This window comes from Colobus angolensis, unplaced genomic scaffold (genome assembly GCF_000951035.1).
Source record: "Colobus angolensis palliatus isolate OR3802 unplaced genomic scaffold, Cang.pa_1.0 Scaffold140, whole genome shotgun sequence".
In the NCBI taxonomy this organism is placed as follows: Eukaryota; Metazoa; Chordata; class Mammalia; order Primates; family Cercopithecidae; genus Colobus; species Colobus angolensis.
In genome coordinates, this window is record NW_012114489.1 from 5,608,488 (window position 1) to 5,626,563 (window position 18,076).

The 18,076-nt window shown below is 35.5% G+C and overlaps 1 pseudogene; it reads left to right on the forward strand.

Moving 5' to 3' along the window:
- Nucleotides 1-2,696: 2,696 nt before the first annotated feature.
- LOC105506876 lies at nucleotides 2,697-4,622 on the forward strand (annotated as a pseudogene).
- The last annotated feature ends 13,454 nt before the right edge of the window (nucleotides 4,623-18,076 follow it).

An 18,076-nucleotide genomic window follows, 5' to 3' on the forward strand; every position in this document is an offset into this window, starting at 1 on the left:
AGCTTTTGTCACTTTATTGTTAACCAATGAATATTATCCAAAATTAGAGATGTAATTGTAACTTAATTGTACAACACAAAATTATGCTAATGGTAAAAGCCTACTGGGATTTACCAAATACTCATTAGTGCATTTTTACATTGACTATATGAACATGTGCTCGAGACTGTTAATAATAAGTTATAATTGGTTTAATCTCTTTGAAAATCCTTATTGCAATTAGCCGGGGGTGGTGGCACATGCCTGTAATCCCAGCTACTTGGGAGGCTGAGGCAGGAGAATTGCCTGAACACGGGAGGCAGAGGTTGCAGCAAGCTGAGATCGTGCCATTGCACTCCAGCCTGGGCAACAAAAGCAAAACTCCATCTCAAACAAACAAACGAAAGAAAATCCATATTGCAAATGGTTCTTGTTTAGAAAAATTCACACAGCCTTAAAAAAGGGATTAAATTCATTTTAATCCTAATCTACAAATAGATCATAAACAGCAAAATATATCTGATAATTTTTCAATACTATATCAAACTGATGTAGCTGTGGTAATGCACATAATTCAAAATGAGGAAATCCAATGAAAGTTCAGGTTTTTATCTATTATGGCAATTTCTTTAAAGTGAACATTTATGTTTCAAAACACGAATAGTAGGGTCCACCATCCATTCCTTTGATGTACTGCAAGTAGAAACATTCTCTTCCATAGGATTCTGAAGCATATGGACAACCGTGATACAAGTTACTTCAAGGTTCACCAGCTATGTTTTGTTCTACAAAATTCAAAAAATATATTAAATGCAACCTTTCTTTTTCATAATGTCTGCCCAGATTAATCCTTTCAAAGTCAGCAAAATCAAAAAAAGCACAAGCGTTATTTTCAGACACAACTTGAATCTACTGTGCATGAAAATGTTTAATAAAATGGCAATTTTAATAGATAAATGTAAATTTGAGAGTGTAATACTAAATGGAAAGTAGCTGAACCACATAGAGTAAACAAGGCTTTACGTGTCTCCAAATGTAGCCGTTTTACAATAAACAAACTATTAGAACATGTGAATATTAGAGCCTCCTAACTGGAAAGATTTCTTCAGTAAGATATAATTGAAATTAATATAAACTAAAATTATAATTTCTGAAATAGAATTAACAAACCAAATTTAAGTATTTTAATTAGATATTGAAAAAAATAAGCACAGTGATCTAGAAACCAAATATACTAAATTGATTATGTAACTATCATATCAAGGTACAGACATTCTTCATATGCTACAAGATTAGCATCTCTCTCTCTCTCTCTCTCACACACACACACACACGCACACACACATAAACACACACACTCTCTCTCTCTCTTATTCTCTCTCACTCTGCCTCAGCCATATAGCACCCCTCCAGGATGATAGTATACCAGTGAGAAGCTTACAATTTTAACGCAAATCAGAATCCCACAGTTTGGCTCAATAAAAAGGCAGCTAAAAATGTAGCACTCTTAAGATATTCTGAGGAAAAATGAAATTTCAAAAGTATTTCTCGGTGATTGAGACTATCATTATGAATCATAAAACATATAGTTTACACACTCCATTGTGTTTGAACAACCAGTCATCGCGGGTGTAGTAGTGAGGTAGTATTGTTGTCCCCTCCTCAGGACTGACATTTTTATATGCTGCCCTTCCAGAAAGGTCCAGGTTTTAAAAAATAATTAAAATCAGTTACCAACAAATGTATATTTTCTTTTATTAATCATCTGTTTTTCTAAATCAGTCTACAAAAGAACAAAACTTTAAAACTCTTGCAGAGACTGTTTCATCAATAAACTGTCCTAGGGAACTACTACTGCTGTCCAAACCTCTGTGAAACGGTAGACAAAAAAAGTCATCAAAGGGTTACAGGAGATAATCCACCAATCAGTGTAGCTGTTAAAGATGACTGTGATTAGATAACCAAATATCAAATATCCAATTAGGTAATTAAATTTGGATTTAAAAAACTAACCACCAGCTGTACATACATTATTAAATGTTCTAATCTCTTTCATGATTCATAGCCTTATTCTACATAATGATCCAAGACTGTCCACTCTGCTACCTACCATCATTTTAAACACTGCCTGATCTGTATGATGGTGGAATTACCGCTATGGGCATGGCAGATATGAGAAGGGCACACTGAGAAAATGTGAGTGAGACAGAATGTGGAAATATATACAGGTTAAATATGGAAGAGGCAAGGGAAACCCATTAAAATGTTCACCATTATCCTTTAAAATGTACATAGAACTGAAACCACACATACGCATTTGTCAGACATGCTAATTAGTGTTAATCTTCAACAGAAAATACAAAGAAAAAGAAAGAATGTGAAAGGAGGCAATGGAACACCATTCTCCATTCCCTGGACCAAAAGTAAAAGAAAACCAAGCATGATATCATACTGCCTTAATGCTGAAGAGCTCCCCTTGCATTTGTCTTTTAGCTAGCACAGTCAAACTGGTGTAAGTGCTTCGACAAGGTGGGATGCATTCCATCATATCCGCAAAGGCCTGCTTTTCTCTGTTGGTGGTTCAGCTTATACAGAACATATATGCAAAATAACAGCTCTCATATTGCTTCAAACTCATCGATACACTGCTTTGTATTGCCTTGTCGAATCTGTTGCACACTCTTGTACTTATCACGAACTGCTTTAACATTCTCAGCATGAAGAACGTCATTTTGTGCCCAATACAACTGGCAAACAACTTTTTGACCAGGTGGTGAAAACAGTTGGTTAGCGTGAGGTCTGTTTTTTTGGGCTGCTGTATGTAGACAGCAAAGGTTATCCTACATGGCTTAAACTAAATAAAAAGGTGACACAGCAAGATGTTAAGAAAGAGAATCCTTTACAGTTCTTTAGAGCTAAATTTTTCCTCAAGATGTTTCTGAGGAATTAATTCAAGAAATAATCCAGAGACTCTTCCTGCAAGTTTAAGAAGCCATCTTAAAGGATGAAATATATTGCCCACCAAAAACTGCAGTTATTTTGGCTTCCTGTGCAGTCCAAGCCAAGTATGGAGATTATAATAAAGAGATTCATAAGCCAGGCTACCTGGCTAATGATAGACTTCTACCCCAGCATGTATTGGAACAACACAAACTAACAAAAGAACAGTGGAAAGAAAGAATACAGAACGGGCATGAAGAACATAGAGTAACGCTAAGGGAGGATCCTTTGATGGAAGAGCTGAAGATTGCACAAGATCTAGAAATATATGGTGTCAACTATTTTGAAATAAAAAATAAAAAGGGGGCCGGGCGTGGTGGCTCATTCCTTTAATCCAGCACTTTGGGAGGCCGAGGCGGGCGGATCACGAGGTCAGGAGTTCGAGACCAGCCTGACCAACATGAGGGATACCCTGTCTCTACTAAAAATACAAAAGAATAGCCAGGCTTGGTGGCTTGCGCCTGTAATCCCAGCTACTCAGGAGGCTGAGGCAGGAGAATCACTTGAACCCGGAGGTGGAGGTTGCAGTGAGCCGAGATCACGCCACTGCATTCCAGCCTAGGTGACAGAGCAAGACTCCATCTCAAAAATAATAATAATAATAATAAAATAAAAAATATGAGAATAAAAATAAAAAGGGAACTGAATTGTGGCTAGGTGTTGATGCCTTGAGTCTGGATGTTTATGAGCATGATGACAAGTTAACACCTAAAATTGGTTTTCCCTGGAGTGAAATCAGAAATATTTCATTTAATGACAAAAAATTTGTTGTAAAGCCAACAGACAAAAAGGCACCTGATTTTGTTTTTTATGCACCTCGTCTGAGAATCAATAAGGGGATTTTGGCCTTATATATGGGAAACTATGAACTATACATGCAAAGAAGGAAGCCTGATACTATTAAAGTACAACAGATGAAGGCTCAGACTAGGGAGGAGAAACATCAGAAGCAGTTGGAAAGGGCACAATTAGAGAATGAAAAGAAGAAAAGAGAAATAGCAGAAAAGGAAAAGGAAAGAATAGAACGTGAAAAGGAAGAGCTAATGGAACGTCTAAAATAAATTGAAGAACTGACAATTAAAGCCCAGAAAGAACTAGAAGAACAGACTCAAAAAGCTCTAGAACTGGATCAAAAATGAAAACGAGCAAAATAAGAAGCAGAGTGGCTTGAAAAGGAGCATTGAGCTGCTGAAGAGGCGAAGTCTGCCATAGCAAAACAAGCTGCCGACCAGATGAAGAATCAGGAGCAGCTAGCAGCACTTGCTGAATTCACTGCCAAGATTGCACTTGTAGAAGAAGCCAAGAAGAAAAAGGAAGAGGAAGCTACTGAGTGGCAACACAAAGCTTTTGCAACCCAGGAAGACTTGGAAAAGACCAAAGAAGAGTTAAAAACTGTGATGTGTACCCCCTTTCCACCTCCATCACCAGTCATGCCTCCGACAGAAAACGAACATGGTGAACATGATGAGAGTAATGCTGAGGCTAGTGCTGAATTATCAAATGAAGGGGTAATGAACCATAGAAGCGAGGAAGAACGTGTAACAGAAACATAGAGAAATGCACGTGTTAAGAAGCAACTTCAGGCATTAAGTTCAGCATTAGCTCAAGTCATAGATGAAACCAATCTGAGGTTTTTAATCTGATTTTTTTAAAGATAAATATGAACAATTATCATGTCTTCTATAAATTTCAAAAAAATAATGAAAAAGGCTGTGTGAACAAATTTTTTATGATGTTTTAATTATATACATTTTTTGAAATATTAAATTGGTAAAACCAAATTGCTAAATGTAAGATGCATTAAAATACTGTTAAATTAGATGAAAGATAAAATTCCAATGTTTATATAAAATTTGATTTTTAAAAATATACCATTCTTCCCATTTAGTTACTATTTCTCTATCTTATGTATTGTATTCACTTGGAAAATTCTATCAATACAACAAAACAAATGTTTCAGTGTAAAACTTCAATCAAATTGACCATTATTTTGTCTTAAAAATCAATTTATTTTATTTAGTCAAATTTTTAACTTCCTAACAATGCTTTTGAAAGGAGACAACTTGATTTCAAGGTTCAATTTTGGGAGGAGATTAACATCATGAATATTAAACCCCAATATTCATTATTTAGGAGGTTTATATTTAGAATTATATTGAGAGATTTAAAAAGCTCTAGAGAACATTAATGTAATCAATGCCAAGTGCAGAACTAAATGATTTCTGTCAAATAATATTAGTGCATTTTGAAAGTTTCATAACCTTAATGTAATCAATGGCAAGTGCAGAACTAAATGATTTCTGTCAAATAATATTAGTGCATTTTGAAAGTTTAATAAATGCCTAAATTAAGGTATGAATTGTTTTAACTCTTATCTTTTGTCAAATGTCTTCTATTTTCAATCAATACTGCTGTATTATGCCTTTTAAGTTGACAAAATGAATAATTTCTTCTATCTTCAAATAAAAAAAATGTCAAAAACATTAATAAAATACAAAGGTCCATTTCTGACCTTGCAAGTGTATGATAGGCTGTATATAATAGTATCCTATCTGTTAAATAATAAAGAAATACCTTTTGCCCTGATAAAGTTAGATGTTAAGAAATTGTGTCAATAGCTGAATAATATGTCTCTATTGTTATCTATCTAAATTCAGAAATAAAGGTGTCAAGAATTGTAGGCCATTTCCTTCCCAGAGAATGTGAATTTAATCCAATCAGATTTTATTCTCAAAGTATGAGAACTTTCAGGCAGACATGTGCCTAAAAGACATGTGCCTAAGAATATACTGGATTTGTCAGGAGTAAACAGTTTATTTCCATATGAATATTTTCACAATATCCCATAACAGTTGGCAGTGTAAGTATAAGTTTCCAAAAGGTACATTCAAGTGTTTTATGAAATTATGAAATTATAAAAACAATAATTGTAAACTTTATTCAACTCATTTGTTCTTATATATACATATAAATTCATTAAGATTTAATACAAATTAAATACATTTCTTTACATAATCTTCAGATGGCCATTATCACCATGTGACATCGAGTGGACTTGCTGCCCATATTTTTGCCTTATTTCCAAGTTTCAAATAATTTTTCCGTCACCAGAATTCTTTCTAAAAACATCTTCTAAAAGAAATTTGGATGTACTGTGTAAAGAAAAACTCTTCTGTGTCTGTTGAGTTGCCACATTCAACTTCAATTTTCAATCCTGTGCTTTGCCATACATCTTTAGAAACAGCTTATGATTTTGCACATCTCTGTCTCTTCCAAGCTATTTCATTCTCTGCTGCTTACTCTGAAGTTCTGAAGTTAAGCTTTAATCTCCATAAAGCATTTCAACAGAAGATAAAAGAAGGAACACTTCGACAGTTGCACAGAAAACTATGGAGAACGCTGTGAAATATTGGAATACATGGTTTCACTATTTAGTTAAAGACTGATGTTTTGTGGAGTTTTATAAATATGGTATACACCATGAATATATTTATATATAAATTCATTTTTCTTCATCTCGCAGTTGTAGGAAATGAAAAACAAATGTCTTATTTTTGACATTCATAGCTACACATACTTTTCCTATTTTTCATGAAAACCTCTAACAAGAGTAAAACTTTAGAATTACAAAATGCGTCTATATTTATTAGAATGAAAAAAGTGTATATGTATATACTAAACATAATATTTGCCTTTTTTGTAAATTAAGTGGATTAATGTTGCTATTGATACATGCAGGATAATAGATTTCAGGAAATCTCTTTGTAAAGACATGTTTTGCTGGAAGGGGGCATATGTTTGGGAAATATTTTATGCAAATTTGCCAAATAATGCTTCTCTTCACCTGATAAATATTTCAGAAACAGTAGTGTTTGGAACTCAGTATGTATTTTTTTTTTTTTTTTTTTGAGATGGAGTTTCACTCTTGTTGCCCAGGTTGGAGTGCAGTGGCACAATCTTGGCTCACCACAGCCTCCGCCTCCCGGGTTCAAGCGATTCTCCTGCCTCAGCCTCCCGAGTAACTGAGATTACAGGTGTGTGCCACCACCACACCTGGTGAATTTTGTAGTTTTAGTAGAGACGTTTTCTCCATGTTGGTCAGGCTGGTCTCGAACTCCTGACCTCAGGTGATCCACCTGCCTTGGCCTCCCAAAATGCTGAGATTACAGGCGTGAGCTACCAGGCCTGGCCCCCAGTGTGTATTTTTGTATGTGTGCATGTATGTGTATGTATGTGCATGTGTTTTGTTTTTCCTCCCATTTCGTTTTGTCATACTTTATTGCTCTTTCGGTTATTGTTATAATTTTTTTTATTGTGGAAAGAAAACCACATAACATTAGATTTACTCTCTTAACAATTTCTAAGTGCACTATATGCAAACGTGCAGCAAAATTCTAGAACTTCTTCATTTTAAATAAACTGAAGTTTAATAGCCATCAAAAAGCAATTCTGCATTTCCTCCATCACTGGACAATGGAAACCATTATTCTACTCTGTTTCTATGAATTTGACAAATCATACATCATTTGTGCTTTGTGACTGGTTTATTTCACTTAGCGTAATGTCCTCAAAACATGTCATCCATGTTGTAATACATGACAGAATTCCCTTCTTCTTAATGCCCAAATGTAGCAGTCTGTAGCCGTCTGTAGCAAATGTAGTAGTCTGTAGCATTTTTTCATTTTATTTCCTCTTTTAGTAGAATCCATTGAGTATTGACATGAAGCAAGTAGATATGCTTAACCTGTACTCATGAACAATGATGAAATAAGCAGCAGACTCATGACTGATGTTTGCACTTACGAGCCCGTTCATGTACTCATTGACCTTAACAAGTGAACAGCATAGAAGAACAAGGCTTTTCAGTGTATTTTCATTGAGTATGCTAAAGATATCCTTTATTTTAAGAAGATTTCAGAGAAAAGTAGACATAAACTGCCTGTAGCTTTTGCATAAATAATAATGATATTAGCTAACAGATATTGAATGCTTCCTGTGAAATTGTTATTTTTCTAATTGCTCCTTACAAAAGTGAAATGAAGGATGTTATGATACGAAGTATGCAGATAAGGAAATTGAACCACAAGAAGGATAACAACACAGCTAAGACTTAATGGCATCAGAATTGAACTTAGGCAGCTTGTTTCCAGATCCTCTGCTTTTAAATCTTAATAAATGCTGCTGGGCAAGACAGCCTTTAAGATGATCTAAATTATATTTACAAATTAATATACATACAATATATAAATATGTAATATATCTATCTGTCAATCATCTAGCTATCTAGCTAGCTTTCTGTCTACTGAGTGTGTGTGTGTGTGTGTTTGTGTGTGTATGGCAGTGGGTTAATTATCCAAAGGCTAATGATTTTGTTTAAAGAATATTGAAAAAGATTAATTTTCTATGACAAACATAGTCCTTAGAATCTAGAGTCTATAATAACTAAAGCAATATAATTTCCCATAATACATGTATTTAACATTTGATGGTTAAATGTTACAGTGCTTGGAATTTTTTTTTTATTTTTCCCTCATGTCGCCCAGGCTTGAGTGCAGTGGTAGGATCTCAGCTCACCGCAACCTCTGCCTCCTGGGTTCAAGTGATTCTTTTGTCTCAGCCTCCCGAGTAGCTGAGACTACAGGTGCCCGCCACCATACCTGGCTAATTTTTGTATTTTTAGTACAGATGGGTTTTCACCATGTTGGCCAGGCTGGTCTCAAACTCCTGACCTCAGGTGATCTGTGCATCTTGGCCTCCCAAAGTGCTGGGATTACAGGCATAAGCCACTGTGCCAGGTCTAGTGCTTGGAATTATTAAACGTTTGTGGTTCAAAGGAGTCACTTGCTCCGTCTGATTAAAAAATGAAGAATGGAAATGTAATTTACTACAAGAAACAATGTGTTGGTTGATAAATTATTGAGACCATTGCTCATCTTTATTATTCACCTTAGTGTATTCTTTGTCTACTATGCTCTTGTGTATACCAGAATGTACTTTTCTCAAATTATTTTTACTTTCTTTGTGATAGTATTAAACATCATAGTATTTTGATTTCTAAAAACGTTAATTTCAACAACATTCTTCCTCTCAAGGATTCTCATAAAATTCTGTTTTACATATATATGTATGTGTATATATGCATGTATGTGTGTGGTTATGTGTATATATATACACATATATGTTTACGTATATGTACAAGTTTAATGTTTATGACTTTAATGCAAATGAAATTGAATATAAAACTGAAGTGAAAAATATCTTATATCTTAGCAATAATAAGTTAGCACCCCAGTAATAAACAACTATTATTCTTTATTTCTCGGGAAATGACACTTGGATCTTTTAACAACACTCTTTGTTTTTCCAGTTTTTGAACTACAGTGCTTTATTTTGATCAATCTAGTGGCTCCATTTAACCTCTCATCACCTTTAAATAAACTGAGTGTCATTCGATTAGGTATAGTACTATGCATGATTGCGTCAATGTGTATGCAAGAATTTGACTTTTAAAAGTGAATTCACTAGTAGAAGAAAGTGCTATAACAACTAGTGCTTTTGTAATCGCTAGTGCAATTGTATCCTGTTACCTAATTTCCGGCCCTATAGTAGGCTCACTTTCCTGCCCTATGATTACATGACTTGTTTTGGTCAATGAAATATAACAGTGCCATGTGACACTTCAGTGTGAAAGCTTGAAGGGCTAGGGAATTGTAGGCCACATTATCTTTCCCTTGCTAAAGTGATCATAAAAGTAGATGGTGCCTCTGTCATCTCAGGTCCCTGTTTAGTTACAGTAAGCCAAGATTCCCCTGTTAATTTACATTTGACATATATCATATATAAGAAATAAACTTTATTTTCTTCCAGTAGCAAGGATTATTGTTATTGCAATATAATCTTGCCCATCCTGGACGGCATTGAACTTCTCCAAAGAGTATGGCTCTCCTATAGCAAAACCCCTAAAATAGCCTACATACAAAACAGTGAAGGGCTAAGAAATTATTACTGAAAGACAAAAGGAAGCTGATTGATAATATGCACTAGTGTAATATTTGGCAAAACTCTCAACTGCAATAACATAAAAATTAGATCAGGTACCTAATGAACTTACAGGCCCAAGGAAAGAAAAGAAAGAATAAGATGTTAGTAATGAGTGTTGGTTGCTGTTGTTTATGTTTACAAGCTGTTACAAGAAGTTGGTAAGCACACAAAATAGATGATTTACAAGCAAGAATGAAAAGTCGATAGAAAATCGTTAAATTTAAGTACATGTAGGGTTGAAAAGTCAAGTGATTCTCAAAGCCAAATAGTAATAGATATTTGTAAGCAATACTTTGAGCAACAAAGGGCTGATTAAAACTCAGAAGTGAATTGCATGAAGGATTAAATCAAGAATTGGTAATCACACAAATTGTTGAAACATATGAATTGTTCAAATTATCTCAAAGTAAGTATCTGAACCTCACAATAAAGGTTGTGATACAAAGAAACTCCCTTCAGCTAAACAAAATATCTTGGGAAAAAGAAAATAACATTGTAGTCTCATGGTACACAGAATTAAGTTCACAGGTATAGGGACAGGGTCTAAAAATCAAGGAACAATAACAAATGGAAGAATTTTGTTAAGCAAAAAAATGAGTGTGACCATTGGCACAGACAACTTAGTGAAATTAAATAGAAGCTTGCTGATTGTTTTTGGAAAGAGCCTGGAATAAAAGAGACTAACAGACAAAATCACATTTGGTTCTCCCATTTTATATGAAAAGAAAGCAGTTTGAAAATAACTGGACAAAGAGAACATATTCTCAGATGGCCAGTGTAGGTGTGAACAAAGTGAATAACAGAAAAGGAAGGGCCTTTCAGGGGAAGAACCAATTGCTGAGAAGGACAGTATCCTAAGGAGCAGAATTGGAGTTCAACAAAAAAAATTATCTACCCAATGTACAGAAGTCCCTTGCAAGATCTTCCCAGCAAGATCATAGAATTAAAATGGATAAATGATTGCTGTATACCCCCCCGCCCCCCTCCATTCTTCTATTTTCTATACAAGAGAACTTATTGTATACATCTTGTCCCTGTTCCAGTTCCACAGTATATATTGGTTGAGTGTAGAGAAGATAATCCTACTTTTGGTCATAAGTTTTCAAATCAAGAGGAGCAATCAGGATTTGATGTGGGCTACTGCACATCATCTGGTGTAGTGGAGATTACTGATCTTCAGCCAGAGGTAATTGTATTTAAGTTTTACTGGACTTGAAAAAACCTGTGTTGTTCCTCAAGGAAAGAGTAAATCCACTTTGCCTACAGGATGGAGACAAGTTGATGTTTTGTCCAGAACGTGGATTGTGGTAGTCACCTGAGCGGTTCACCAAATATTTCCTGCTTTCCGCCTTACAGGTACATTGTAGAATTACACTCACTCATTGAATTGAGGTATGGTCGTATTATTTGCTTTGCAAATGAAAAGAAGGTGAAAGTGATATATGCTACCCCTGGGCAGAAGACAAGAAATACTCTATCATTCTAGACATTTTCTCCTTCCTGCAGGGGTGATCATGAAAGCTTAGCATGAGAGGGAGAGTCTTGAAGTCTGGTTTGCTTAGTGAATACAGACTTCCCATTTCTCCCCTGATGACCAGTATTGGCCATGTATCATAAGCAAGAACTAAAATTTCTTATGCTAAATCACAAAGATTTGTGGGGTTTTTGTTATGGTAGCATAACCGGACATGTTGTGGCTGATTCTGAAAGTGTGTAAGAATGAGCATGTATTAGTCTGTTCTCACACTGCTAACAAAGACATACCCAAGACTGGGTAATTTATAAAGGAAAGAGGTTTAATTGGCTCACAGTTGCACATAGCTGGGGAGGCCTCACAATCATTTGGAAGGCAAATGCGGAGCAAGGTCATGTCTTACACGGCAGCAGGCAAGCGGGCATGTGCAGGGGAACTCCCCTTTATAAAACCATTAGATCTCGTGAGACTTATTCACTATCATGAGAACAGCATGGGAAAATCTCACCCCAGTGATCCTATGACACATGGGGATTCTTACAATTCAAGGTGAGATTTGGGTGCAGACACAAAGCCAAACCATATCAGAACACATGTGTTGAATTAATCCCATTAAAATACGGCCATTCAGAAAATGTTCCTTTAATGCACCAACAATAAAAATTGGAAATATAAAAGCACTAGAAAATTTGAATAGTTTATGCAAAATAATCTGCAAATAAATGTATTTCCTTGATTTCCTGGTGCCAAAAACTGTCTGAGAAATAGAGAACATTATACCCGCAGTAACAATGCCTTAATCAAAGGGATATAAACAAAAGACAAGGATAAATAATCCAGTATTTGAGGGGCTACATCTGTTTTCCATCTGTGTGTTTGAGAATAGCCTCTGGTCCTTAAGGCCATAAAAAGTGTACAAGCCATAATGGGAGACTTATTTTCAAGTTATAGTTCATGCATTCAGGGATATATGCTAGGGATAGACAACGGGCATTGTGTACCTAGATGTCTCTAGGCACCATGTATGGAAAAGAATTCTAATCACAAAGGATGAGTCACTAGCTAAAAAGCCTTGAACGTAGCTCAGCTCTAACATTATCATGAGATGTTATATTGCTAACCTGATCAAAGAACTGAAAGTTAAATTATAAATATGTGATTTTAATACAGATAGAGGGATACATATATATATGTGTGTATATATATATATATATATATATATATATATATCCTAATAATTTCCACTGAGTGAGTCCAGAGCAATGACTGCTCTAGTGGGACAATAAACACACCCAGGGTAGTAGCAATGAGTGCACCTACAGTCATATCTTGGTTTCTAAATACTATTCTTTTCTAAAAGGAATAAGAGCTCCTTAGATAAATGGCAGATTGCAGCACTGGAACTGGGAAAGTGTAAGATGAGCCTGGGACATCCCACTGTGCCATAAAGTAAATGAATGCACAGAGAATTGAAAGGCACATTTCAAAAGGACACAGGCACCAATCTGAAAGGGCTTCCACTGGCCAAATCTGAGACAATTTGAGAATCCAAATAAATGATGAGAGCAGTGAATTATAAACCATACAGAAAAATAATCCATGAATCCTATTAATGGAAGAGTAAATAAGTAAATGATGGAGAAAGCAAAGTTCATTGTTTTAAATATAAGAGATGATGGAAGTAGAAAAATCACTATTTGGTAGCTATCACAGCAGTACTTGTTTCTGTTAGGAATTATCAACAGATACCAAAATCAATGAAGGAGCCAGGTGCAGTGGCTTGCACTAGTAATCCCAGCTACTGGGAGACTCAGGCAGTAGGATTGCTTGAGCCCAGGAGTTCCAGACCAGCCTAGGCAACATAGTGAGACCCATATTTATTTATTTGTGAATAATAAATTTATTTTTAATTAGCAAAGTCAGGATCCGGATTTGGTGGCTCACACTAGCACTTTGGGTGGCTGAGGCAGGAGGATCACTTGAGGTCAGGTGTTCAAGAACAGCCTGGGTAACATGGCAAAACCCCATCTCTACTAAAAGTACAAAAAACTAGCTAGGTGTGGTGGCGCGTGCCTGTAATCCCAGGTACTTGGGAGGCTGAGGCATGAGAATCACTTGAACCTGGGAAGCAGAGGTTACTGTGAGCCAAGATTGAACTACTGCCCTCCAGCCTCAGTAACAGAGTAAAACTCTGTTTCAAAGAAAGTTAAAGAAAGAAAGAAAGAGAGAGAGAGAGAGAGAAGGAAGGAAGGAAGGAAGGAAGGAAGGAAGGAAGGAAGGGGAGGGAAGGGAAGGGAAGGAAGGAAAGAAAGAATGAAAGAAAGACAAGAAAGAAAGAAAAGAAAGAAAGAAAGAAAGAAGAAGGAGAAGGAGAAGGAGAAAGAGAAAGAAAGAGAAAGAGAAAGAGAAAGAGAAAGAAAGAGAAAGATAAAGAGAAAGAGAAAGAGAAAGAAAGAAAGAAAGAAAGAAAGAAAGAAAGAAAAGAAGAGAAAGAAAGAAAAGAAAAAAAGAAAGAAAGAAAGAGAAAGAAAGTAAGTCAAGCCTAGTGGCGTATGCCTTTAGTCTCAGCTACTCGGGAGCCTGAGGAAGGAGGATCACTTGAGCCCAGGAGTTCAAGGCTGCAGTGAGCTATGTATCATCATGTTACTGCACCCCAGCATGGAATTCCCCATCTCTACAAAAAAATTAGTGAAAACATTTTTAAAATTAAAAAAATAATTAGATTAGTAAAAATGGGGAAATGTATTTACATAGTATTAAGATATTTATTAATTACAAAATATCCACCTTATAATAGAGAAGCCAGGCACATATCACTTTCACCAAATAATTAATGTTAACTTTGTCATTAGTGAGTTAAATATGCATTATGTACTTTATGCTATGATACACTGAAAGTGATACATCATATCTGGTGTATTCTTGACAAAAATGCACAAGGTCAATCTAAACAAGACAAAAAACCTGAACTGATTGACATGGTATAAAATAGTTTATACTCTTCAAAAATATCAACATACTTAAAGCTTGAGAAACTCTTCCAGATTAAAGGAAATGCGTGAGACAGAACAATTAAGTTCAAATTGTAATTCTGAATTGCATACTGGACCGAATTTTGTTTTCTGTAATAGATGTTAAGGAATAATTGGCAAAATTTGAATATAGAGTGTTTACAGGCTGGGCGTGGTGGCTCAGGCCTGTAATCCCAGCATGTAGTGGCTCAGGCCTGTAATCCGAGCACTGTGGGAGACCGAGGGAGGTGGATCACTTGAGTTCAGAAGTTTAATACCACCCTGGGCAACATGGCGAAAACCCTTCTTTACAAAAAAACCCACAAAAATTAACCAGGCGTGGTGGCACAGGCCTGTAGTCCCAGCTCCTGGGGAGGCTGGGGCAGGAGGATCCCTTGAGCCCTGGAGGTGGAGGTTGCAGTGAGCCGTGATCACACCACTGTGCTTCAGCCTGGGTGACAGAGAGACTCTGTCTAAAAAAAAAAAAAAGAGTGTTTTTGCATTAATGTCAATATCTATCTTGACTTTGATAACTGTATTATGTTTATGTAAGAGAATGTTCTTGTTTTTATGAAAACACATTGTAAGTATTTAGAAGCATCATAACTGCAACTTATTCTCAAATGTCCCAGACAGTTCAAAAATATGCAGATAGATACATATATACGTGCATGCATACCTACATACAAATAAGTAGAGAATAACAAAGTAGTTTTTATTCACCAAATTTAACATTTGGGAAATCCAGGTAAAGGTGGTTTGGGTAACACTTAACATTCTTTTTGCTCTAAGCCTGAATTAGATGACAAAATAATGCCAAGTTCAAAGTTTTATCTTCTGCCTTTATTTTACTTGGTTTCTCTTTCACATTTGACATTGTTCACCAGTTCTTCTCTTGAAAAACCATATTTCTTGAATTTGATGATACTGAATTCTGTGATATTAGGAGCACTTCTTCAGGCGATTTTGAAGACACTGATTTTCCCTAGGGTTTCTGGTCTTTTTGGTCTATACATTCCCTAACTAATAACATCTAGTTCTGTGGCTTACACTACCGCTTTGGGAGTTAAGGATTCCCAAGTTTATATTTCAAGCCCAGATTTTTCCCTGTGTTCCCTACTCTTTTAACCAGTTTCTTACTGGATGCTTTCATCTCAATTTTCCATAGAGAATTTATACTGAAAATGTTCAAAGCTGTACATGTTATTTTTCTTTTGAAACCCAATTGCTTCTTTTGTGTTCCTATACTTATTGATTGCATCGGTCACTGCAGTAGAAAACACAGTAGCATCCTAAGTTGTAGTCACCAAATTCTATGCAGAAAATACTTTAATCTCTCTAGTCTTTAAACTAACATTCATTCCTTCAACAAATATTTATTTCCTATATATTTGGCACTGGGACTAGAGCAGTGAAAAAGATGTATGTAGCTCAGTCTTTTTTTGTTAACGTTTTTAATTGGCAAATCATAATTATATGTATTTATACTCAGTCTTGATTATGCTTGCTTTCTATTGGAAAAAGTAGACAATTAGATGTAAGTCATCTTTTTCACTTAAAGAACACATCTATTTATATTACCAAGTAACAGATTCAGTGTCAAAAATCTGAGAACTCTAGGGTAAAAAAGAAAAATTAAATCATCTCTTATCACATTGCCATCATAATTATGACATGTACTGCTACCATTTACTGCCACTGTCACCAGAGTGATGACCTTAAAAAGCAGTTCTGATCGTGTCATACCATTTCCCTGACGAAGATTCTTCAGTAGCCCACTACTGGCTATAGGAAAACCTCTAACACCTTGGCAAGGCTTCATAGCTGTTTACAGCCTGGCCTCTGCCTACCTAGGGGTACCTTTTGCTTTTTCGTCCTACTCTCACCCCTCCCCTTCCTCATATTCTTCTGGAGTCATCCTGAATAACTTCATGGTTCCAGAGTGCTATGCTGTTCTATGTTCTGCTGAGACACCATCAGACCTGGTGCATATGTTTACTATAAAGCAAATAACACCAAATTTCAGATATTTATTTATCTTTCTTTACTGAGCTCATGCAAGTAAAAGAGACTTATTGATCTTTAAGTTTCCAATGTTTACTGTACCTGAGTGAGGCGTAGTAGGAGTCCACAAATATATATTGAAATAATGAAATAAAAACACAGTTACGGATTACTCATTAATATAAAGAACAAATAAGATGTAGTATTTTGAATTGTAGAATTTTGTCAATGCAATTTGTTACTGGGAAAAATTTACATTCTGTTCTGAAGGACATATATAATTACTGATCTCCAATATCATCATCATTTAAACATTCTTACTAAAAGTCATCTTTGTCATTGTTGTTATACTATAAAAATACTACCTTCATAAATATGGCATCCCAGATAGAATATTACCTTCTACAAAAATGTACTTATCACCTTTTAAATTCTTATTCGTTTAACATTCTATTTACTTCTACTGAGGAACCAAACCCAACTAATTAATAAATAAATGAGCTAAGAAAATAATTAGCTATGTTTTTAAATGCTCTACTTTGACCAATGTACTTCAAGCTTGGCCCTTGGTCAGGATTGTTTATAAGGTGAGCTAGGTTTCTAGTGTTCCTCTTTTGGAATGGTTAGTTACTGTTTGAAACTAAGAGTTAAAATATAGTTTCTTAGTACTTCTTGGTTCTTTATGGAAATAATAGAATATAAAAATTTCCACCACTTACAGAATCATCTCTAAGGAGGATATAGTATAGGCCACCTTATTTTTAGTTGCTATATTTTGAAATGAAAATAAAACTTTTGTTGCAGAACTTTACTCCTTAGTTCAGCTAAAACTGGGTTCTTGTCACACAACCAGGAAAGACTAGGTGTGTGGACACATTGAAGGGTGAGTAGAGCAGAACTGATTGGGCGGAAAGGAAAAATAGGAAAAAAACACAAAAAACTCTCAGCAAGGTGAGAGGGGATTCTGCCAGTGGGCTCCTGTCTCACAGACTAAATTCCAGGCCACCATACATGAGCTGAAGAGGCCCAGCTCAAGCCCCGTGCACAAGGCATGAACTTCCCATGGCTCCACCCCATTCTCCTAGTGCACGGGCAGGTCAGAGATTCTCTGGGGACCCTCCACCTTATCTGCCACCTGCATCTATCACTTTGAGGGAACCCTCATGCCTTTTCTTTCCACATAAGTACTTGGGAATAAAAACCAAAACAGTTTATTGCTTTTTTCATTTGACAAATACATATCAAAATTACAATTATTTCTCGTACCCTCTCCCAAAATAAGAGGTTTTTTGTTAATTGCTATTTGCTAACTGTAAACATTTTTATTGACAGGTAGAGGTGTTCTGTAAATGGAATCAATGTGATAGTTTGTATAGTTGGCATATTTTAAAAATTGTGATTTTACTGAACATATAAAAAATGAATTTACAGTAAGAGCAACAACCTGTAAAAGTCAAAACAAAAGTGAATAGAGGATTGGTTAGAAGTCTTTCTGTTGGTAGGAAAGGGTAGAGCACATGTGAAATCATAAAGAATAAAGTCTTTATGTTATTTCAGATTGTTTATT